Here is a 25804-nt window from a genome sequence, read left to right on the forward strand (position 1 = left end):
TTGAAGTAAATAAAGTGTATTCCAGTGAAACCTCAAATAGATTGATTCAAAACTGGAGTTAGAAAAACTTGTGGTTTTTCTTGGTAAAGCCTCATTTTCTATTTGTCTTCATAACTATAAATGGATGTATTTGTGTGGAAGATGTAGATTTTTTTTTTAAAAAATCTATTTTTGGCTCTATTAAGAGACAAAATGAATCCAAATGTATTCCATACTTCTCTCACATTGCACCATTTTGTTATGTAACAGAGAACGTTTGAGTACATACTGTCCACACCAGCAACTATAAATCTGTCCTGGCAAGTGACTGTAAGATACCCAGGAACAAGAGATAAGGAGCTCGCCTCTCCAGGGAGAAGCTTTTATTTGCAAGAGAGAGAGTGATATACAAGAACTTGCAAATGTCTTTGAAGGGCAGAAAAAATCAGCTAGGGCTAATAAGGCAGCTGTCCAAGTTCATGATTCCTTGGCCCTTCTTTAAACACAACCACCAAGAGTTGTCAGTTTGCAAACCTAGAAAAGTATACCATTGTAATATCAGTTCATCTCCCGCTTTTCCAGAGCTACTCAGAAGCGTGGTGGATGCTTAGTGAAACGACCAGAGGTGTGAAGCTGCCAGACCTTTACCCAGATCAACTTCTTTGACTCAGGGTACAAATGAACAACGTAGTCTGACAGCTCACCTAAAAAAGTTATTTGGAATGATTTTATATTGAGAGATTTTTTTAAAGCCTAAATTTAGATTCATCAAAGCATATCAAGGTTGAGATATGTGAAAGGCAGTGCTATATGGGAGGGTCAAGTTCCATTCATTTAAAAATACCAGGACATTTGCTGCTGTTTAGTAGGGGAGTTGGGTAGGGTAGATATCCTCACCTCCACTATACAGATTTATTTATTTATTTTTTTTTTGAGACCAAGTTTCGCTCTGTTGCCCAGGCTGGAGTGCATTGGTGTAATCTCGGCTCACTGCAACCTCTGCCTCCCAGGTTCAAGCAATTCTTCTGCCTTAGCCTCCTGAGTAGCTGGGATTACAGGTGCGTGCCACCATGCCTGGCTACTTTTTGTATTTTTAGTAGAGATGGAGTTTTACCATGTTGGTCAGGCTGGTCTCAAACTCCTGACCTCGTGATCCTCCTGCCTCGGTCTCCCAAAGTGCTGAGATTACAGGTGTGAGCCTCTGCGCCCGGCCCACTATATAAATGTTTAAGAATTAACATGTATAGAGGTTGGGACTTTCCCAAGGTGAGCTGTTGGACCTGGATCTCCTGAGGCCAACTGTGTTTTTCTTTTCAGCACAGTAAGCATCCTTTGAGATGCAGAGTGATCTTACCACTTGAAAATGTGCATCAAGGGCAACTGCAGAATTTTCCAAAAGCTTAAGCACAGATGGCAAATCTGGCAAAGTCAAATTGAGAACACTGACTACATGTTCAGGAGGAAAGTTTTTAAGGGTAAATGCTTAAAAATCCTGAAGACCAGTTTATTTGGGAAAGCAATTCCAATGGAAAAGTGCGGTTGGCTTACTGAGGGAACCACACAGTGGCAGTTTCTACAACGTGGCCAGCTGCCCTGGGCTGGCGGTTGAGGAGAAAATGCAGCAGTGGGGTTGAGTAGAAAATGCAGCAGTGGGGTTGAGTAGACACCTCAGCCACGGAGTGACAGTCATTGTGTTCTAGGTACCATCTGACCGCTCTCTGTCTGCTCCTTCTGTGGCTCTATAATATCTGAGCTCCTGGGTAAGCTCCATGCAGCCTCTACAACTCTGCTTGGAGCTCAGTTTTCCTATGTGTTTATTTTGATTTTTGTCTACTTATTAAGTTAAATACAAATCTGAAAATGAAAGGATAATCACCTTGGACTCCTGAATGTTTGCCCAATGTCATTTAGCTCCCATTGTTTCCTGTCACCATAGCAGTCTACTGAAATCTCTCAGCATATATTTCAGAATTACTCTGATAGTGAAAGATTTCCTATCCTATGTAGTCCAACAATTATTGGTTTATTATGCGAAGAATAAAGCAAGTATGTAGCATTTACAGAGTAATCCAGCTCCACTGTTAATACTGTCATTTGAAGAGTTAGCAAGGAATATGATGAAGACTGAATATCTTGAAACAAAGTTTGGTTGTGCAGTTGCTCAGCTATGAATTATGGGTCTGATTCCCCTCTTTATATGTGGCTTTTGGATTTTCTTCTGCCCTTGAGGTAATCTGCTCCTCCTTTCATTCACCGTGCTTTTAGGTTTGGTTTCAGATACAGCATCCCTTCTGCTACATTCTTTAAAGTTAAAAAAAGGAAAACAATTTCACTTTTATTGGTGATGGGCATTCAACTGAAATTACAAATTGGGAAAACATGACATTCCAGCTCACAGCAGTCTGATTAAAGGTGGAACTCTTATGAAACCACAGGATCTGACTGAACATATGGGTCATCTTCTGGCAAGCTTAACAGACACCTGATGTTTTCCTTGGCCATCCAGAAATCTGCATCCTGGTGTAGATATCATGAATTAATGATGGAGTCAAGTGTAGAAATGTGTCTGGGACTTGCAGACCTCTTGCTTTGTGATACTTTCTTTTATTTTCTGAACTGGCTGAGAAAATGGCTGTCACTCCAAGTCTATCTTCTGATGGGCTGGTAGCTCTCATTCAGGCCATCCACAGCCAGCTGCCTTTCCCCAGACAACCTGCATTGCCTTGAGTCTTCTCTTAAAGCAAAAAGACTAGAGGAGAGGAGTGCTACTTTCTTCTCAGCCTTGCTGTCCCTGCCATGTAAGGAGGTACTTAAAAAGCATTCCTATCCAGTTCTCTCTGTCTGCTCCGTCTTCTCTCCATGCCCTCATGGAGTACTTGGTAAAAACATTTAAGTAGATGACTTTATGGAATATGATTCCCCGGTTTTGGAGAAATAAAAAGATGAATCTCAGACATCAGTAAGGGCCACATTCTAGTTCAAATTATAAGCCTGTACATAATCAGTAAAACTATATTAGAAATAAAAGCTTCTCAAAAATCCCAAGTGCTCGTTACCCAAAAAATGATGATAGACGGGGGTCCCACAAATGTGTAGTTGTGTATATGTCATAGTATACGAAGGCCAGGGAAATACATAGTGCCACCTGACCTAACCAGCTGTTAAGCATAATTACTGTGGTTTTGCCAGAAAGGAATTCTAAATGCAGGAAGGTTTGCCATTAGTGGGCCACAGAACATGAAAGACTTCCCTGCAAACCTTTTGGAAAATTTATGCTAGTTTATATTTCAGGAGGTAATACCCATTGGATATACTCTAATTTGGGAAACGTGGGATGATTAATGAATTGATACAACCTCTAGACCAGGGGAACAGAAGAAAGTTTGGCTTGCAAAATCACAGGCTCCACCTGGTCAGCGCTTATCTTCTTTGTTTAGCTCAAGTTAGGTAAGTTTACCTAGTTTAAAAGGAGTATTTTAAATTTATGTTTGACATTTAATGATTTCAGATAGTTCTTGGACACCAGGATAAACAAATTCAGTGTAGCACATACGTAGTATAAGAATTCTGTTGATATAATGCCGCAGTCATAGTTGTAGCCCATTATTCCAGGTAATAATGATGCTACAATCAGAAAGTTTTCCAATTGTAGTTTTGATTTGCACAGTAGTAATTGCTGTTGCTATTTTCATAGGCAAGGAGGGTCCACACATGAATTAGAGGCCTTCCATATTAGGCTTTTTGGAGACATAGACATGGTGGTGATCACATGGGGTGTTTGAGAAAATGGAGACTAATCGAATGCAAAGTATTCTGTGGGGCAAGCAGAGTAAAGAATCCAGTCAAATGATGTCAGCCAAGGATGGCAAGCCCATGCCCGAAAAACTGGCAGCAGCTCACCCATACCAAGCCACCTGAGACATTTCCTGGGCTGGAAACAATGTTACGGAAATTGAACTTCCGTGCCAAATTTACCACACCTCGCCAAAGCCTGGGCACCTCTCTTATTCATGGGTGCCTCAGGAGTAATTACAGCTTTATAGCATATCTACTAAGAACTTTAGTGAAAGTGAAAAGGAGTCGGTAACCTTGAATTTTAGCAAACTAGAGAAGGAAGATGTGGGTGTCCTTTCCTCACGCGTTAACAAGGATGCTGTTAGGTTGTCTATCTACTGTGAATCCCTACTTAGGAGGAAAGTCACGTATCTGGTTGTGCAAATCAAAGAGCTTTGACAGTTTGTTTTTTGTTTGTTTTTATTTGGGTGCAATTTTTCTAGAAAACTAAATAACCTGTAAAAAATTAAAAACCATGATTGAGTGTGCCTAGAAATAAAGACTACCCTTGACTGGGCTTTTTCTACCCAAGTCCAAGTGAACTGCTTTATCCATTTAGTCAATACATATTCAGTGATGCTGGTTATTTACAAAGTATTTTATCTACATTCTGTATTAATTCTCAACAGTCCTGTGAGATCATTGTTTATTCTTGTTAATACACATATACGCACACAGAAGAGAGAAGTGGGGAACCCCACAAGCCTTGAGAATTTCAAGAATTTGTGGATTTCAGAATGGTTGAGCAGCTCATAGCTTTTCTAACACTGAACTTTTCTCTCTCCAAGTCCCAGTCACTCGTCAAAAACTGTGCCATCAGCGCAAGACCCTGTGATTTCTGTGGTATTCTAATTTTATCTGAGATTTATTAGAATATATGAGGTGGAAAAAAAAGTTGTGCAACAGGAAATTGGACTATGGCCTCCCACAGCGTATCTTCCCTGCCAACTTCCTAATAAAGGATGAACTCCAAATATTAAAAAGTTATTAACGTGCTTGAAAGTCTTTCCAAATGCTTTAAAAAGCTAGCAGACACATCCAGTATCATTTATTCTGCAAACATGTACTGAGTTTGTTCTGTGCTCAGCATTCCCGAGTAAGTAGGACATTGACCAGGCCATCATGGGTTAGGCTCGGAAGGGAGGGGCCCAGATGCAGAATGAATTGATTAGTTCTGTGGGTGAAACAGATTCAGTGTCCTCTGAGGAGGGACTGACCAGCTCTGCCTGGGGGGAGTAAGGAGAAGCTTCAGGAGAGAACCAAGAGCTGAGAGTGGAGAGTTTGGGAGAAGGCTGAAGCTGGGTAGAGAAGCTGGAGGGGGAGGGCTGTGTGTCTGGAGGATGGCAGGTGACTGGTGTGGCTGGAGAGGCACCGGAGCAGAGGAGGTGAGGGAGGCTTTACCAGCTGTGGAAGGCCTTGCTTTCCACACCCAAAGTGCCATGGAAAACATGAAAATGTGCTTTCTATCAAGGGATACAGTCATAAATTGATCAAAATATTTCCTACCTGTCTATATCATTGGAGAAATTGTTCTAGATCCTTTAAGGAATTTTAGGACCCTTACTAATACCTTTCTTCTTTTCCAATAGCATCATCTGTCTTAGATAATAGTTGGCCCTCTGGATCCCTGGGTTCCACATTCATGGATTTAACCAACCACAGATCAAAAATATTTGGAAAAACAAAACAAAAACAATAATACAACAATAGAAATAATACAAGAAAAAAAGCAATATCGCATGACAGCTATTTATATAGCCTTTACATTAGGTATTATAAGTAATCTAGAGATGATTTAAAATATACAGGAGGATGTATGTAGGTGATGTGCAAATGCTAGGACATTTTTTTTATCAGGGACTTGAGCATCTGTGGATTTTGGTATCCGAAGGGTTCCTGGAACCAGTCCCCCTCAAATACCGAGGGACAACTGTACTCATGAGACAGGTTGTTAGAGTTTAAGAGACTCCTAAATCATAAAACCTTTTGTAAAAAGGAAGATTTGTACATACAAAGAACTCAGCTAGTCAAGACTAAGAAAGTACCGGTGGGAAGTAAAGCCACGGTTTTAAATAGTAATGTAATGAATGCTTCCCAAGGGCTTGAAAGTCGTTTGTCTTAAGCAGCACTTTTGCCAATTGTTATACTACTGATTTATTTGACAAGCCCCCTTTTTAGTTGTTAGTGAAAATCTCAGAGGTATCACAGATTTCAAATTAATGTGGTCTCAATCAGTGAGGCTTCCTCTTGCAATAATCTGAGATGGCAAGTAGCTGTTCTAGGATACCTCTTTTTGCTACTCTTCTGTCCCTTAACTGAATGTCATTTCATTACCAAGTCCTCTTCTCTAATATGCATTCAACTATGCATGTACAAATATTGACTTGTCCCTTTGCTCAACCCTACGCCCACTGCACGCTTTACTATTTTCATTCTTACATAAAAGATCTAGAACAGAAAATAGATTGGAAGTACTATATAGATCCACTACATACAGTCAAGAGGAAATCTCAAGTTTTCTCATGTTTCCTTTTATAACGTGGACAACTGAAAGTTAAATATGTCCGTTTGATATGGGTAATTTAAGCAGCTATAGGTACTTGGTGATTATTGTAAACCTAAGACCTTAAATAATACATAAGGAATCAATTTCAACACTAATAACATCTGATCAACAAAGAATTCCTTTTATAAGATGAGAACGGCATGGAATTATTTCTAGTTGCCTTAAATGAATTTTAAACACCCGTTATGCGAGGGAGAGTAGGTATGGTCTGTAAGAGGAACTCCAGGAAGCCCATGTGGAATTTTGCAGTTTCCTCTTTACAGGTGACCTGTTAAACAGCCTGCATGTCATGGTAGTGAGATGTAACAGAAAAGCTGTATTAATTAAGGTGACTGATTACCATTCAAATACATGTAAATCACAGTCTACCCAGAGGAAGATAGGAGTCCTCTAACTGCAGGCTTCTTCCGAAGAATTAAAGGGCTTTCTGAAAAGCTGAGGCTCTCAAAGTGTGGGTATGGTACCCACACTGGCGGTGTCAGCATCACCATCACTGGGTACATGTCCATGGCATCCAGTGGGTACCAGGATATCCATTTCTTACCCACTACTAGAAATAAGCAATTCACTTATGGTTAGCAATATTACCATGAAAAAATGTTAATTTGACAATATTAAGACCAAAGCAAAACAGAATTTTGATATTTGCTAAAAAAGAAAAGGCCTGAAATTAGTGGGCTGGTTGAAAGGGGACTGGAATTGCAAGCTGCTCCCATCTGCCATTCCAGCTTTTAAGGCTTCTTAATTGAATTGGAAGCTCAGTTGAAAAAAGAAAAGGATCATCTATTCTTCCCTCTGTTTTCAGATAAAGTCCTAAGAACTTTTTTGAGGGCAATTTATACCCATTAAAATGTCAAATTCACATATCCTTTGACCCAATAATCTCATTTCTAGACATGTTTGCCACAGAAAACTCAAAACAAGTATACAGTACAAGTTAGTTGTACAGGAAGCTTTATTGCTACACTATTTGCACTAATGAGTACTTGAAGAGAGCATGTCTATCATTAATAAAGAATGGTTTATACTATGGAATACTATGAGGCCATTCAAAAGCATGAAATAAACCTTCATGTACCAACATGGAAGGATACCCATGATACATCGTTGAAAGATACAAGATCACTGAGGGAGAATGTGCATATGCTTGATCCAACTTTTGTGAACAAAAACCCAAACATGTAAACATATGGGTGTTGTAAGTATTTATATTTGTATAGTAAAGGTTCTGGAAAGATAGCACCAAGATATTATCGGTGTTTTGCCCTGTGGAGTGGAATTGTATGAGGATTGGTGGTTATGTGGGAAATTCTTTACATTTACTTTATTATCGTACTACTTTCACTTTATTTTTTAATTAATATTTTATCTTTAATTTTTGTGGGTACATAGGTGTGTATATGGACTATTTGGATATGCACATGCAATGCGTAATAATCACATCAGGGTAAATGGGGTATCCATCACCTCAAGCACTTATCCTTTTTATTACAAACAATCCAGTTATACTCTTATACTTATACTTTCTGATACTTCCGTTTCTCACAATGAATATTCCTTTTGTAAAAAAGAAAAAAAAAGGAAGAAACTAAGTCCCAGGCATATTAAGAGAGAGCTAATTAGCTGTAGAACTAATTCTGACACTCTATTTCCCAATCAGTATTATTCAGAATTATTTTTTACTTCCCTGTAATAGTTACTCAATTTTAGAGCCAGAATTTAGCCTAATCTACTCATTTTAACCTCTAAGAAAACTGAGCCCAGGGGATGCTAAGTTCCTGGAGAGTGGCCCTCAAGTGGTGACTGAGGACTGAGTTAGCCTCCTCCGGCAACCCTACCCCTGTCCCACCCCAACCCCACCCCGTCCCACCCCACCCCACCCCTGGGCAAAGTGAAAGTGAAGCAAACTGAGAGGAACTCCACTGTCCCTTCTGCTTACTCAGCAGATGGGAGCCAGCCACTGTGTTTTGTCTTGGGGCCTGTCCTTGATGGCTTCTAAGACTAAAAATCAAAGCTGTAAATTTGTGTAATTTAGAGATTGAAGGTACTGATCGTTGTTGTCAGTGACTGGAAACCAGGCCTATTGAGCAAGAGCCATTGTTCAGTGCCTGTCAGCCCAGAGAGTGTGCCGAATGCACTGGACATCTTAGACACAGATCTACTTGGTGGTGGTCTGTGTTTTTTCTCCTAAAAGAAGGCTTCTCACACCACCACTGATGAGAAAACAATTCGAGGAAAACGTAGGCACACTCAGTACATGAAGGGAGACACTATTAAAAGCAAAAAGAGGGTTATTGTCAAACTTAGAACGATGCTAATTTGAGTTCTGAGCTCTAAAACTGGTAGAATTCAAACATTAAATGTAGACTGTACTAGCATTCTATGCCTTAAACAGTTGAAAGGAAAGGCTTACATTGGCAAAATGTATTTCACACCAAATAATGATCCTAAATCAGTCTTTTGCAACGTCATAAGATGCAGCTTCGTAAGTATACTTTATTTCTAAACTTTACCAATCTCAAAGGCTACCTGGAGCTCTTATTTCTGAAATAATTTCAAGATGTTCATTCTCTACAGTTTTGTGGTATGATTAACTTCGAAGTCCACTGCAGACACAAATGAACTTTCCCTAAAATGCAACACGAGTGTACTAACTACAGTCAGTAAAGATGAGAGGGGGTTATTTTGTAGCTCTTCCTGCAGGCTGTGAGAATTTTTCGTTAAAAAATTCGTTAAAAAAGCAGGATATACTGCTTCAGTCCTTACCATGAGAGCCACTCCCATCGGAACATAAATTAGTCTTAGTGTATTTCAGGTTCTCACACATGTTCACATTCCAACTCGGTGCAACAGTTGACTTTTGTCTTTAACTTTCCTTGGCAAACCGATAGCATCAGAGGAAGAGATAAGCTGCCCCTTAGGGAGTTGATTGTAATGCGTTCCAGACGTCTGCACGCCCCTGGTGCAAGCACCAGCTTTCTGTTAAAGACTCAGGGTTATGTTGTTTGGATGTTTTGTTGTTTGCTTTTTGAAAAAGCCAGATCAGATTTTTGTCATTGTATAAACTCCAGTAGGAGAAGAGGGATGCGTTTTTAAGGTGATTTCTAGAATGCTCTGGCCGACTTAGCTGCAGAAGAAAAAGGAGAAAGGAAGAGACAGTGTATATTTTGGCACTGAAACTTCTGTAGTAACAATGCATTCATTCACAAATCTGGAGAGAACTGAATGTCTGCTTTTTAAAGTCTGAATTGAATTCTCGACTAGACTTTGAGACCCTGAGAAGGTTTTCAATCCAAACCATGTTTAATATTCACGTTTTATCATTACTGATGGAAAGTGAAAGAAAATTTGAATTCTTGGTAGCCAGATTTGACATTAGACTTTTACATTTATAACCTCACTTAAACTTTACAAGAAATCTCATTACAGGTATTATTATCCCCATTTTTAAAGCAAAAAAAACACTGACCCTTGGAAAGAAGAACTGGCACTATTGAGATTCACACCATGTGTGGCTGGCTGCATCAGGGGGCTCATAAAGAATTCAGAGCTGGCCCCCAGCTTATCTTCCCCATTCCCTCTTCTCACCCCCAAGCTACCTCCATTAAAAGAGATGCCAGGCTATATTTATTTTATTATGTATACTTACAAATGCATTTGCTCATCTTTGGTGTCATAAAATACAATGAATAAACTCCTATCCAGTTTTTCAGTGTATTTCCTTAATTTTTAAAGCAATAAACTCCTTTAATCCTCCCTTATACTCAATACTAAAAAATGAAAGACCTGATTTTAAGCAGGAAAAGTTTTGTCTTAGCATATAGCCAGGAAACTTCATCTGCCTAGGTCCTGAAATGTAAGTGATCTGCCAGAACCAAGCGTGGGGGTAGCTCGCGAGGCCTCAGCCCTCCTGCTCCCGCGTGAGAGGGCTTTCTTCTGCAGCGTGGCTCCTGGAAGGAATGAATGCTCCCCCTTCAGCCCCTACTCCCCACCAAGAATTTAAAAGATAAGAGGGAAACATTTCCCTGACTCTAAAATGGTTTGTTTTTAATATGGTATGTCCAGGCCTGCACTACTAAAATCCTTCATAAAAGTCCTCTAAAAGATAACGATTGTTCACATTGCAAACCTGTCTGAAAAGCCTGGAAAAATGCGATATACTGTAGGGAAAGTCAGTCTCCTTTTCTCACTTATATAATTTGTAAGTCTGTCATTTCTTTTTTTTTTTTTTTTTTTTTTTTTTTTTGCGATGGAGTTTTGCTTTTGTTGCCCAGGCTGGAGTGCAATGGTGTGATCTTGGCTCACCACCTCCACCTCCCAGGTTCAAGCTATTCTCCTGCCTCAGCCTCCTGAGTAGCTAGGATTACAGGCGTGCACCACCACACCTGGCTAATTTTTTTATTTTTAGTGGAGACGGGGTTTCTCCATGTTGGTAAGGCTGGTCTTGAATTCCTGACCTCAGGTGACCCGCCCGCCTCGGCCTCCCAAAATGCTGGAATTACAGGCATGAGCCACCGCGCCCAGCCTAAGTCTGTCATTTCTAATATGCTCTCCTAGTTTTAGCTCAGTAGTAGCTGAGTATTATACAAAATAAGCACTTTTTACTGCTGCTTAGCATGTGTCCGCGAACCCTAGCTCAGTACCTGACATTCCATGGGCAGGCAAGAAAAGTTTGCTGAATGAATTAATCTGGCCCAAGTGTGACTGAGAGGCCAGAGGAGGTCAGTGGGTGCCGTCTCCCAGGCCAGCAGCACACACACAGCTTCCTACAGTCTCCTTTCTTGTCTTTGTCTCAGTTATATCCTCTTCCCTTCCTCCCATGTGTCTCTAACCTGCCAACTGCACCAACATTTATTCCCTGCTGCAGAGCCTGTGGACCCACAGTCTGGCTTACCTTTATTTTCTCCATCTCCAGAATATGTCTCTCCTCCATACCCCCATAAATTAAAAGTGACTTAAATATATAAAATGGAAGAGAGAGGCAGGATAAAACTGTTTGATAACTTAATAGTACAACTGGCCAGTCTCTCGTAGATTTTTTGCATTCATTCCAAACCTGTTTTTTGTTTTGTTTTGTTTTTGAGACGGAGTCTGGCTGTTTCACCCAGGCTGGAGCGCAATGGCGCAATCTCGGCTCACTGCAACCTCCACCTCCCGGGTTCAAGCAATTCTCATGCTTCAGCCTCCCTAGTAGCTGGGACTACAGGCGAGCACCACCTCGCCCAGCTAATTTTTGTATTTTTAGTAGAGACGGGGTTTCACCATGCTGGCCAGGCTGGTCTCGAACTCCTGACCTCAAGTGATCCACCCTCCTTGGCCTCCCAAAGTGCTGGGATTACAGGCATAAGCCACCGCGCCTGGCTGAAACCTGTTTCTATTAAAAGACTTATACCTTGGAACTTTAATAAGTAATTTATTAAAGAACCGTTAATATTAGACATTAAAATAATTATGACTCCCTTACCCCTATTTGATAAGCATATAGGTGACATTACACTAAATACTATCCCTGTCTACCAAAATAATCTAATGTTGAAGCAGTCCACCGCATTTCAGGTCTCCTGGAAATGTGCTGTGATTTTCTGAAAAATAGAGGCAACAACTTGCTGTTGAGGACAGAAAAAAAGAGGAGGCTAAGACACAAGGTCCTCTGAAGCTTCTGCCAGCTCTCTCACCAGAACCTAACTCTTGATACCAGTGGAGTGAATCTGGAAGTCTCCTGCCTTCCTGAGTGAGTTGGAGACGTAGACACTACCTGGACAGGCCGGAGAAATGATGGACTTAAAACGTAGCACACCCCTTGCCCCATGCCACCTGACTAGAAATGCCTGCCAAAGGTATATGGACATGCAAGGCTGGCACAGATGTAAAGCTCAATATATTAAACTAGATAGCAAAGAAATATACACCAAGCCCAGCAATACAAAGCACCCTGCTTTCATGCAGTTAAACATTCTTCTGTTTTAGGCCACACTGTACTTGCTGGCTTCATGTGGCTTCATGAAGGCAAGTGCTGTGTCTGTTTTGATCACTACTAGATTTCTGGCACCCAACATGTAGTAAAAGCTCAATCAGTATTTGTTAAATTCATTGAGAGAGCTGGGAAAGAAGGTAGAATGAAAAGAAAAGAAAAGAAACAAACTAAAATACAAGCCTGGGCAACATAGCTAGACTATCTCTACAAAAATTAGCCGGGTGCAGTAACTCACACCTGTAGTGCCAGCTACTTGGGAGGCTGAGGCAGGAGGATTGCTTGAGCCCAGGAAGTCAAGGCTGCAGTGAGCCGTGACTATGCCACTGCACACTCCAGCCTGGGCAACAGAGTGAGACCCTGTCTCAAAAGGAAAGAACCATCCACAAAGTTAGTAGTGCCTACAAGAGTGTAGTTGCTCTTTAAGCTTGAATTTTTGGTTATTTTGCAAGAGGTATTATTTGCCTTAAGCCGTGGTAATTAGATTTATTCTGCTTTGTGGGCTTTTAGATGAGTTCATCGGCTACAATTTCTCTTAATTCCCTCTAATGCTTTCTAGGTGTGGATATCAAGAAACCTACATGTTGTGTTTAGAATATTTTATGTATGACAGATATCAGTGGGTAGTAGACTTTGCACTGGAATTGCCCTTTTCCCTGCCTCAGTTGTTTTTGGTAATATTAACTCTTTATTTACTGTTAAACTTTACAAAAAATGTCAAGTTTACTTTTTAGGACTAATAAATTAGTTTTCATAATTTTAGCCATTTAGGAAAAACAGAAGAAACCACATTGCAGTGTAAAGGGAGAAAAGTCACACATAGCTAATTATTGATAGGAAAATGAGAAGTGAGATAGCAACATCTGAGAGGACTTCATATATGAGCATCTCACAGAGTAACTTTTTCTTTTAGCCAGCATAATTACTAGCTTTTCCCATGTGTGTACGGACATTTTTTTCCTTAGAAATTTTGGCCTTAAAAGTCAAATACAGGTTATTTTACAGATGATCAATGGTCCTTCTAGAAGAAGTCCACAGAAGCTCTCAGATGCTCTGTAGACCAGCCTTTACTCACTCCTCTATCAGCATCCTGCCTCCCAGCTCACATTTTACCAAAGCTAGAAAAGACCCTCAAGGGCCTGGGTGCGTGGAATTATTAGAGACCAGATAAAAGACATGTAAGGCGTGCTGGTGTGGCAGATGCTGCGAAAAAAATGTGCCACAACCTCTGAGGGCAGGAAACTGAAAGACCTCGTGTGGTTTGGAGGCCTGAGGAAAGAGCCTCAGGAAGTGATGTTTGACCTGACATCTGAAGGCTAAATGGGAGACAGAGACAGGTGTGCAGTCAGGAGGAATCGCACATTGAAGGGAAGGGCTGAGACTCTGAGAATGGGGGTGGGAGGGAGAAAAGAAGAGGCTACAGGGGGCGACCAGGCCTGGTGGGCCAGGTGAAGGAATTTGGAGTTGATCCCAAGAGCAAGCGAAAGCCACTGGGGACAGGGAAGTCAAGAGTCACAGGATTCCATGTGGTTTTTGAAACTGGCTGCATGGAAGAGAACAGCGTGTGGGAGAAGTGTAGGAGAGGGAAAGGCAGGACTCATGATGGTTGAGATGAGACGGATGGGGACAGGCAGGCCTGACTCCTGCGGTTCTGACTTGTGAAACAGGATCAGGGATGGTGCCACTGACTAAAGAGGAAGAGAGGATTCCAGTAACAACTAAGCACTATTCTCTTTTAATCTCTGCAACAGCCCTACTCTGTGGGTTCCATTATTACCCCATTACATAGATGAGAAAACAGAGGTACGAAAGATTAAATTTGTCTAGAGTCTCCTGGTAAGTGTTCAGTAAATGTTTGCTACTACTGCCTCTGTTTACTCATGGAGTCATTCATTCATTCATTCATTCATGGATGGTATGCTGTATCTAAGATAATACATTGTTGAACAGAATAGATGTGAACTCTGCTCTTGAGAAAGACTGGTAGTGGGAGAAAAAGACAATAAACAAGCAGTTATCTTGCTTGGACAAGCTGGTCAGGGATGGTAGGACGGTCTAGGTTTCTTAGACTGGAATGTTAGAATTCTAGCTCTTGCATAAATCTTGGATGGATATACAGAGGAAAAATACATATTGACAAAGCCAAAAAAAATGTTTCCCAGATGTTCTCTGAGGTTCCACAGGCATCCCCAATGAGTTAGATCAGAAGTAGGCCCTGTGCCGATTTTGTAGGTGGGAGGCTGAAGATGCAAGAAGAGAACAGCCGTGCAGCTGTGCTGAGGTCTCAAAGAGCAAGGGTTCCAGGTGCCGCCGCTCCTGCTGTCCAGCAGGTTTAGCTGCCTTTGGGCCCACAAAGGTAGGAAATGGCCCATATCTGACTGCCTCTGTACAGGTCAAATCACAGCTCCCTGTTCTCTACTATATATAGTAACGACCTTACATAAGAGTGCTATTAAAAAAGGACGACAGAGAGGAAAAGAGAATGCCAGCTGAATTTTTTCCACTAAAGCTCATTTTTAACAGATGTGTTTTCTCTGTTTCCACAATGACAGTGTACCAGGGGACTGTTCTCCAGGTCAGGAGGGAAGCAACCCAGGTACTTGTAGGACTGTAATTGGGTCCGTCTGTGCTGAGCACAACAATAAAATTACTTGTACTTCCCTTTTTATTTAATGTTACTCTCCTCATCAGTTCCCATTTTCCTGATATTTGTGGGAAGGAGGCCATGAAGAAGGATGAAGAAGGATGAAAACACTGTAAAAATAATTTAAACTAAACTTTACAATATATTTGGGATAATGCTGAGAAGGAATGTTCTTTTTTTTTTTTTTTTTTTGAGACGGAGTCTCACTCTGTTGCCAGGCTGGAGTGCAGTGGCGCGATCTTGGCTCACTGCAAGCTCCGCCTCCCGGGTTCAAGCGATTCTCCTGCCTCAGCCTCCAAAGTAGCTGGGATTACAGGCACATGCCATCACGCCCAGCTAATTTTTGTATTTTTAGTAGAGACAAGGTTTCAACATGTTGACCAGGATGGTCTCGATCTCTTGACCTCGTGATCCACAAGCCTCGGCCTCCCAGAGTGCTGGGATTACAGGTGTGAGCCACCTCGCCCAGCCTGAAAAGCAATGTTCTAAGTTCAGCAAAATGAGTGATTAACATGTAAGTGGTACGTCTATCTTAAATGCTTTAAATTATAATTCATGATTTTTTAATTAAGGCTTTCTTATTCCATCTGATCTCTTATACACTCTAGTACCCAGTGATACACAAATTTTGTTAATTTTGGTAAGTCAGTCTGTCTGTGCAGTGTGTGACCTTGACATTATGTAATATGAATGGGATGGCTACGTGTTCCCTTTTCCCCAGGACAGTCAATCTGCCAGTTGTCTAGAGTTGTATATAGTTCAGCCTTTGTCCCAGATTAAAGGGCCCACATTTGGACACTGAATTATTTACATGACCGTCCTGAATACTAATAGCTCACATTTATCAAAGGCATGCTTGAACATTGCTCAAAATACTTCACATGTACTACCACATTTCATCTTCACAGTCTAGGAGGGAAGTGCTATCATGACCCCCATTTTATTTATTTTAGATTCACTGGTTACATGGGCAGGTTTGTTACAAGGGTATATTCATGATGCTAAGGTTTGGGTTTCCATTGATCCTCTCACCCAGGTGGTGCACACAGTACCCAAGAGGAAGTTTTTCAGCCCCTCCCCACCTCCTTCTCTCCCCACTTTTGGAGTACCCAGTGTCTGTCGTTCCCATCTTCATGTTTGTGTGTACACAGTGTTTAGCTCCCACTTACCAGGAGGTATTTGGTTTTCTGTTCCTGCATTAATTTGTTTAGGATAATGGCCTCCAGCTGCATCCATGTTGCTACAAAGGACATGATTTTGCTCTTTGTTATAGCTGTATAGTATTCCATGGTATGTATGTACCACATTTTCTTTATCCAATCCACCATTGATGGCATCTAGGTTGGTTCCATGTCTTTGCTGTTGTGAACAGTGCTATGAGGAGCAGGTGTACATGTACCATGTGGGGTTTTTTGGTAGAATGATTTATTTTCCTTTAGGTATATACCCAATACTGGGATTGCTGAGTCTAATGGTAGTTCTATTTTTAGTTCTTTGAGAAATTTCCAAACTGCTTTCCACAGTGGCCTAATTTACATTCCCACCAACAGTGTATAAGCATTCCCTTTTCTCCACATCCTGGCCAGCAGCTGTTGTTTTTTGACGTTGTAGTAATAGCCATTCTGACTGGTGTGAGATGGTATCTCATCGTGGTTTTGGTTTGCATTTCTCTGATGATTAGTGATGCTGAGCATTTTTTCATGTTTGTCAGCTGCTTTTATATCTTCCTTTGAGAAATATATGACCCCCATTTTAAAGATGAAGAAGCAGGTTCAGAAAAATGAAGTGATCAAAGAAACTCAGCCAGTAAATAATAGAGTCTAAAATATAAACACAGGCAGTCTAACTCCAGAGCCTACATGGCTAAGAAGTACAGCATTACCTTTCATTCCTAAACCAGTTAAGAAGTATATGAATAAAACTCCTAGAGGATGGAAGGGTCCTTCGGAACTGGGAAGTTCTTGGAGTCCTTGAATAGAAATGCTTTCCCAATTTGCCAGTGCAGGGGCCCTTTATGGGAAACAGTGAGGACCATCCAACAGTCCAGTTAACTGAGCACAAAGCACAAGGCATATTTGTTTTTCTTTTGAAAACATAAATGTTAGAAAAGTTCAGAAATGAAGAGATTTAGAAGTATAAACTTATAACTGTTGGAACCATCCTCGTATTTTCTAGACCAGTCTTCCTTCTCTCGACAACCCTTCTCTCATGGCCATTCCTCGCCCTCCATGTTTTCATGAACAGTGTGATTGACTACTCTGATTTTGTTAGCTAGCCAAAGTGGAAAATGAGAACTCGGTGAGTGGGCTGGTATGTGCTGCCTGCCAGAGGCAGCGCTCTGTAAGACGGCTTCATTGTTTGCTTACCCTAATGCTCCATTACATCTCAGGATTTATTTATAAATTATTTGTTTTAGGATATGGTACTAGCTTCATGAACACCACTGTAGACTTCACATTTAGAAGTGTTTTTTCCAACTCTCTTTTACTTATTTTTCATGAGAATAGTCCTTACGTCAAGATGAAAGAAAGGTGAAACACCAGGTAGAATCAGCAAACTGATAAGCAGCCCTGTTTAAATCCATGAAAGGTAATGTTTAAAGAAGACATTTGTTTTAATTGATTTTTATTTTACGTGTACACATTAACTTCATAAATCTTACCTTTCATACCAAGAAGCCTAGATCAGCTAGCGTGTTAATATGCTGATGGCTGAGAGCAAAAATAGATAACTAAAGTTGTCTAACAAATTAGACATCACTTAAGAGGAAACTCAAGTGTGTTTCAGGGAGCAGTGGCAGATCTGCCTTAGATTTTATACCACTGCATCATCCTGTTAATCAAGATCAATCAGATACAAAAATCTTTGGTCAGAACCAGTATTACAAAAGAACCTAAGAATTTCTGCTTTCTCATCTTTCTGTTTACCGTAACACAGGCATATATCCAAAAATATATAGAAAGCAAAAATTTGGAGAGAATGACATGCGCTTTCCTAAATGCACCTTAATGCTTTCCCTGGTGTTACTATTACTACTGTTGGAAGCATCACTGTTGAAATGAGCCTGTACGTCACACACATTGCTCCCCACACAGCAACACTTCTGATGAGGGCAGCCCCCTGCCTTGTTATTCATTGAAAAATAGAAACTCTGATTATTTAGAGCAAAATTTCAGATTTGAAGAAGTTTTCCTAATAAGGAAGAATGATGTAATGTTCATGGAGGGGGGCCAGGTTCCCTTCATTTGTTTTATTTATATTAGCTGAATTCCAGGGGAAAATGGGCTATGAAGCATGAGGGCTGCTAACTATATTTAGCCACACAAAGTTAGTACATCAGGGGTCATTTTTTCTTTAAGTTATACACTCATAAATGGGCTGGAAGATATTTTTCCAGGCATCTTGTTTTTATAAAGTTTGATCAAGCATAAATACTTTTATTAAGATGCTACCTTTTATTTCGAGTGTGAAGAAAGTACCCATTGTAATCTCTTTAATTTGGCATGTTTCTCTGAGATACTGGTTTTTGGGTCAAAAGATAGATAACTAATAACAATACCTTGGTTCAGAAGATTGTATTAACTTCCCAGAGTGCTCACGCCTGTCATCCCAGCACTTTGGGAGGCCAACTCAGGAGAATTGCTTGAGCTTAGGAACTGGAGACCAGCTTGGGCGACACAGGGAGACCCCATCTCTACAAAAGTAAAAAAATTAGCTGGGCACGGTGGCACATACCTGCGGTTCCAGCTACTTGGGAGGCTAAGGTGGAAGGATCACTTGGGCCTGGGAGGTAGAGGCTGCAGTGAGCCGTGATAGTGCCACCGCACCCCAACCAGGGCAACAGAATGAGACCCAGTCTCAAAAAAAATAAAAATTAAAAAAAAAATCCAGAGCGGGCTTTAAGAAGGAAGCAATAGTAGTTTCTTGGAAGAAAGATAATGTGTGTTTAAGAGTCACGTTCTGCCCATTGTCTGGCACTATTCCATCTGGATTCACTCCCATCCGCCCCACCTTACTCTAAATATAAAAATAGTCTGTGCGTCTTAAGACAGTAGACTATCATTTTTGTACTTTTGCATCAAGACTTTTATTTAAATGTATTTATAAACTGGAGAAAAATTTGTAGCATTTAAACATAAAACCTCAGCGTTATAATTGGTCATTCCTTCCTCTTGTCAACGTGTTACAACATTTTTGCTTTGCTCTGTTACATGACTCGGGGCTTACCTGCATTTCACATGAGAGAAAAGTCAAATTCATCTCCACCCCACAGCCTGCTATCTTCTGCCTTTTACCCTAAGTCTTCGGAGGCGACAGCTTCCTCCCCATGACTGATAGTTATCCATGCTCACAGCTGCTTGCAGGACTGACTCCTTTACAACGTGGCCTTGTAGTTGATCTGAACAGGATGATCCTCTCTATGGAAGCAGAGTCTTCTCTCACTGCCTGAAGGAGAAGGCTCTGCTGGAGATGGAGGGCTCTCATCTGTCGATGGGTAGCACCGACGGTGCCCCAGACATGCTGACCGTGTGTGGATGTCTTAGAAGAGTGGAAAGGCTTGAGAAATGCAAGCTTAGAATCATTTCTAATATTACTTGATGGGAAGTCAGCAAATAGGAAACTTGTAAAAAATTGGAGGACAACTTTTTGCCACTATCATGGACAAATCTATCACCACTACCCCAAATATTGGTCCCTCAGAGACCAAGTCCTTAGATTCTGAGGCTCTGCTGTATAATTCCTGTTCAGTAGAGCATCTGGCGAACCTCTAATAGGACAAACAGACAGTAACCCTTGTGAGAAGTGAGGGAACTTTTAGAACTAGGCCTCAAGGAGCACTGTACGGTAGAAATAGAATGTGAACCACCACAATGAAGACCACGTATGCAGTTTGTTTCCTAGTAGTCACATTAAAAAGGAAAAAGAAATTAATTTTAATAGCACATGTTATTTAACCCAATATATTCAAAATATTATTTTAACATGTAAATAATATAAAAATTGTCATAAGATCATTTTCCAATATCTTTTTAAACTAAATTTTTTAAATCTGCTGTGTACTTGACACAACACGTCTCAATTCTGACTAACCACTGTTCAAGCACTTAATAGCTACACGTGGCTAATGGCTACCATAGTGGGACAGTGCAGGTCTGGAGGATGTGAAATCAGGTAAACACACAACCTTTACACCCGAACCAGTGCTGCAGAACTGATGATAATTACTCTAAATGCTCATCTCTTATCTTTTCGCGTCTGAAAACTGCTGCTGAGTGTACAAACCAGGTAACAGTAATAAGGGCCAATCCCAGTGGTAGAAATGGAGTTGATATGGTGGAGAAGGGTCTGTTGACACCAGATCCTCAACCACAGCCATGCACAGCTGGACAGAAGCCCCCTTGGACTCCCAGGGCTGGAGTCGGGGCAGAGGCAGAAAGTCTAAAAAGAAATACATCAATGTAGTCATTTCAGTAATAAATGCTGCGAAGTAAATAAAACAAGATAATAAAAGAGAGATGGGAGTACTCTTCTTGCTCACTCCAATAGTTGAGTGAGTCATCTGGGAAGTAAGTTGTGCTGTGGAGTGTGAAAGGTGATTTTAATTCAGCCTGAGAGCCAGGCGCAGTGGCTACTGCCGGTAATCCTGCACTCTGGGAGGCCGAGGTGGGCAGATCACTTGAAGTCAGGAGTTTGAGGCCAGCCTGGCCAACATGGTGAAACCCTGTCTCTACTAAAATACAAAAATTATCCGTGCCTGGTGGTGCACGTCTGTAATCCCGGTTATTTGGGAGGCTGAGGCACAAGAATCATTTGAACCCAGGAGGCAGAGGTTGCAGTGAGCTGAGATCGTGCCACTGCACTCCAGTCTGGGATGACAGAGTCTCAAAAAACAAAAAATTCAGCCTGAGGAAAATACTTCCTCTAGTCCTCAATGTGACTAAAGAGATCCTCATTTTTCTTTAAGAGAGAATTTCATTATTTAAAAACACAATACCCAAAGAAATGGAAGAAATTGAAGAAGCTGGTTTCTATGTACTTCAAATAATATTTTGGTGTGAGGCCCCACATGACAACATCTTTCCCCCAGGATACCACAGCTGACATAGCTAAAATATGAAGTATGGCCTAAATAATACACAGTGAGCTGATAACTTAGGAAATATTTTTTGTTTGTTTTAGCCAAGGCAAACAAATTAAAAATTTTAATGTTTTGTTTCCATATTTGCTTAAGTAAACTTCAAAACTAATTACTTCCAAAGAATTTTGCCTCGGCTACATGGATGACCAGTGAATGCTGTTGGGAGTGTAGGACTACACTGAATAATCGAATAAATCTATTGAATACGGAATTTAAAAAAAAAACTCGGTAAAAAAGCATTAGAACCACCATACAGTGTATATCTCTATGCTTATTATGTATGGGCTGGCTTAGGAGGGAACTTGAGAAATGGTAACAGTATTTGGTTGATGCTGGAGAGGGAAATTGGACTGGGAAGAAAAAGTAAGAAATGAAGATGTGCTTTCAGTGTTCTCTTTATATCTTTTGCATTTTGAAGAGCAGAGGTTTTTAATTTTGATGAAGTCCCAGTTCATCAATTTTTTTTCTCTTATGGATCACCCTTTTGTTGTCTTATCTAAGAAATCTTTACCTAACTTATGGTCACAAAGATTTTCTCCTATGATTCCTTCTTGAAATTTTATAGTTTTAGACTCACATTTATGTTGAAGATTTATTTATTTATTTATTTTTTATTTTTTTAGAGATGGGGTCTCGCTCTGTCCCCCAGGCTAGAGTGTTGTGGCTGCAAGATCATGACCTCCTGGGCCCAACTGATCCTCCCATCTCAGCCTCCCGAGTAGCTGGGACTACAGGCGTGCATCACCATGCCCAGCTAATTTTTTAGTTTTCTATAGAGACAGGGTCTCACTTTGTTGCCAATGCTGGTCTCAACCTTCTGGACTCAAGTGATCCTCCCCCTTCGGCCTCCCAAAGTGCTGGGATTACAGGCATGAGCCACCATCCCTGGCCTGTTGAAGACTGATATTAGTTAACTTTTGTATAAGGTATCAGTTGTGAGCTGAGGTTGGAAATCCAATAGGGTTTGGAGGGGTTTTTTGTTTTTATTTAATCGTGTATTCTTTAAAAAATAGGATTTAATTTCAAGAGATTAAAAAGAAATATTGTATAGAAATGTCTGCAGTTATAATAAGTAGTTCAATTTTAAAAAGAAAAAGTTGTTTTGTTTGCTTTGTTTTGAGACAGGATCTTGTTCTGTCATCCGGTCTGGAGTGTAGTGGCATGATCATGGCTCCCTGCAGCCTTGTTCTCCTGGGCTCAAGCAAGTAGCTGGGACTACAGACTCACACCATCACACCTGGCTAATTTTTTTTTTTAATTTTAGCATAGACGAGGTTTCACTGTGTTGCCTAGGCTGGTCTCAAGATCTGGGCTCAAGTGATCCTCCCACCTCAACCTCCCAAAGTGCTGAGATTACAGGCATGCAACACTGTGCCCAGCCAAGAAAAAAGTTTTATTATGACTACTGTACTGATTTTCAGGAACAGTCATTGTGCTTTAATTCTCTAAGCCAAAAATGTCCAATTCTGTTGGGCAAAAAGACTATGTTGTTGATTGCGCTCTCTCATATGGTCCCTTGCCTTCAGCCATTTTCATAATCAAAACTTGATGGCAGTATTTTGTTACAGGGTAAGAAACTAAAAATGGTAAAAACCGTTTGTCAGGGTAAATCTGAACTAATTATTTAGATCAGCTGAAATAAAAAGGGTTACAAAGACAAGTTTTCTGTCTTCAGGAGGGGATGTGGATACTAAAACTTCAATGGAAATGAAAAGATATGGATAAATTTGCATCTGCCAGATCTGCGTAGGGAAAGCATATACATGAAGTGGAGGAAGCCTTCCCATGTCCCTTACATAAGGATTGAGATCTGCTGCCAGAGACACATGTTGCAATATCAATAGAAGGTCGTCAGATTGCCTTCCATGAGGGAGTGGGTCTGTTTAATGCTATCATTTTGTGACATTGAGAACATGTGAGGCCACCCACACCTTCTCTGCCCTTCACCAGAGCTGGGGCCAGCCTCTTCCGATAAATGCTAAATAATGACTATCGCTTTGAAGGTGCACTTATTAGCAAGGGAGTCTATGTGTCTAGGGTTCTTTTACGCCATTACAGTGTATGAATAATGTACATTTGACGGGGGATGATCCTCTCACCCTACTCAAGTTTGGAACCATTTGACAGATAAACTGAGGAGTCAGAAAGAGATCCAAGCACCAGATTTGTACTGGGGAGAACTCAGAGAAGAAAGGGGATGCACTGCTGGGCCTCATGAGTTGGCTTATACTTCACCTTGAGCTAAGCATACTAATAACCCAGTCCAGGCAGCATTGAACAGCTCCGCGCAGATCTCACCCTCCAAAAAACAGGAAGAAAAAGCCCTCTCACTGCAAGCAAGATCCAAAGAGAGAAGAGCAAGGGAGGGGCTGATGTGAGCATGCCCAGATCCATCCCCCACCCATATTCGCCACAAAGGGTGGAGACAGGCAAAGAGGGCCCCTGTCCTGGAAATCCCTCCATGAGGAAGCAGTGAAGGATGCAGGGCCCACTCTGTCAGTGTCTAGTGTTCCACTGATCCTACATAGTAATTTGGAAAGTCGATAGCATGATGTTCCTGAAAGGAAAAAAAAAGTTTCCTCTATGAGGTCATTAACATATATCATGAATGACTTTATTGTCTTCTAGTTCATTTTGACATTTTTGTAAATTCTATAGATCTTTTATTTACTCCCGTGATATATTTTAAAGATCAACAAATGTCCACACCAAAGAAAAAAATCACCAGTAAGTTCGTAACTTTTATATTTCTATACTTTTAACTGTTACATTAATCCTGTCTTATTCAAAAGGTATTCACCACAAAAATACTTACTAATCTTGGTTTCCTGGTATGAACTCCTTGTGCTTCTGAGATTAGAGATATGCTTTTCTTTACGGGTGGCCACAATCAAGAGATAAGATCATGCCTAAAAGGACAAGTTAGGAACAGAAGTGTGATTAAGTATATTCTGTATTAGTTTTAATTAGGACTATAGTCCTTTAACAATTTCATCATATTTAAGCTTGAAAATATACATGATTGCTGATACCACTATAGTCATATACATGTATATATGCACACATACACATGAGAGATGAGACCGTGTTACTCAGACATAGAACCACGGGACAGTCAACTACACATTACTTCTAGGCAATGGTTCATCTTCTCTCTTCAGGGAAAAAGTAATCCTTGTTGGAACCTGACAGATTTTGAACATATCTTTTCTTTGTTCTTTGTAATGTTTATCTGTATTCTTGTTAGAAACGACTTTCTGGTTCAGTTCTTTAAAAGATTAAGCCTTTTAGTGAAAGAAGTTCTCACCTTGGTGTCATCACTTGAGAGGCTAAGAGTGAAGCAACCCAGTTACTACTCTGGGCTCTGTTGGTGGCCTCCTGTGTGGCACTGCACCAAACGTACTTATTACTCAGCTGGATGAGATGATCCCGGTTCCTTCCATCCACATGTTCCATGCTTTCCTGTGTATCTCGGCACACAGATACTATACATACTTCAGTGGCTTTTTCCGTTGTTTAAATCTTAAAAAGAAAAGGCACATTCTGGTGTATATACTACTTCCCTAAATGAAGGGCCATCTACTATATAAGTCTTACAGTATAATCATGAAATCCAGATGTGGTGTGCAACAAACTTCATTATTTACATGTTTTGGAAAAGATTAATAAAGTACAGCAGAATAAGCTCAATACTACAGCTGTACACACTATACTATAAAGTATTCTTTTTTTGAAAAGCATTTCAAGATTTTGCAGCATTTTTATTGTATTGGAAACAGTCACAGATACCATATTATAGAAAACTCTGTTTGATAGAACGCCAGATGAATAACTGTTGACTATACACAGTCATATATAACCACATTGGAAACTTCATGTAGCTATGATAAATTTCTCTCATTTTTTCCTTAGGAGTAATTACATTAGATAATTGAACTGTTTCATCTAAGAATTTATTTTCGTGGTTTTAGTCATTTCTCAGGGAGGGAGCCTCATTTATTACAGTTCTCCCCAAGACACACTGGATAGACTTCATCCACTGCTGGAAGGACTGGTGCTGCCCCCTGAGGGGAAATGGCTAGGCAGCACTGTCTTCACTGCATCTCATCCTTTGGCCTCTAAGGAATGTCAAGGTCAGCTGGTCAAAAGCTATGAAGGGCCAAAGCCATTTAAAATTTACAGTTCTTTTCCACAGTCACAAGTCTCTTAATTCATGCTGCTAGGCTGCATCTCTTGTGCTTGCCAAAATGCATTTTTGAGCTTTTTCAAGAACTTTCTCCTTCTTTAGAGGAGAGGTTGGGAAGGGAGTCTGGTGATCAGGCAAGCCCTGCATTCACACCACGGACCCTTTGGCTTGTATATCTTGGCCATTAGCATTTAAACTATCAATGGTAGACTTGTAAGAGGAAATAAATTGCTCTGAGTATCCAGATCCAACTGTGCATTCCTCACATTGATTGCAAGACCAAAATATGTAGAAAATGTTATTGGCAACATTATTTATTCAAAAATGTTTAGTTCTTCAGTTATAGGCCTATGTTAATAGAAATTTGGAAAGTGGTCTTTATAGTGTTGTTCACCATGTGATATAATGTTTCTAAATTGTATCACATTTAGTGATACAGTATCTCAAGAGATGGAACAGCATAACAGATGAGTAATATTAGTGAT

The 25804-nt window shown here is 40.5% G+C and overlaps 1 protein-coding gene and 1 long non-coding RNA gene across 5 annotated transcripts in view; one reads left to right on the plus strand and one right to left on the minus strand.

Annotated features, from left to right (window-relative positions):
* Nucleotides 1-25804, plus strand: part of PALLD (palladin, cytoskeletal associated protein) — a 423408-nt gene that overhangs the window by 335060 nt on the left and 62544 nt on the right. The window lies entirely within an intron of this gene.
* Nucleotides 2915-24633, minus strand: LOC134730299 (uncharacterized). Of its 2 annotated transcripts, XR_010112057.1 has the most exons (3): nt 24441-24633; nt 23949-24042; nt 2915-9506 (listed from the first exon to the last, which is right to left on the minus strand). It is a non-coding gene; the product is annotated as an uncharacterized LOC134730299 (long non-coding RNA). The 2 variants fall into 2 exon arrangements; XR_010112056.1 differs by having other exon boundaries at nt 2915-24042.

This window comes from Pan paniscus, chromosome 3 (genome assembly GCF_029289425.2).
Source record: "Pan paniscus chromosome 3, NHGRI_mPanPan1-v2.0_pri, whole genome shotgun sequence".
NCBI classification, from domain to species: Eukaryota; Metazoa; Chordata; class Mammalia; order Primates; family Hominidae; genus Pan; species Pan paniscus.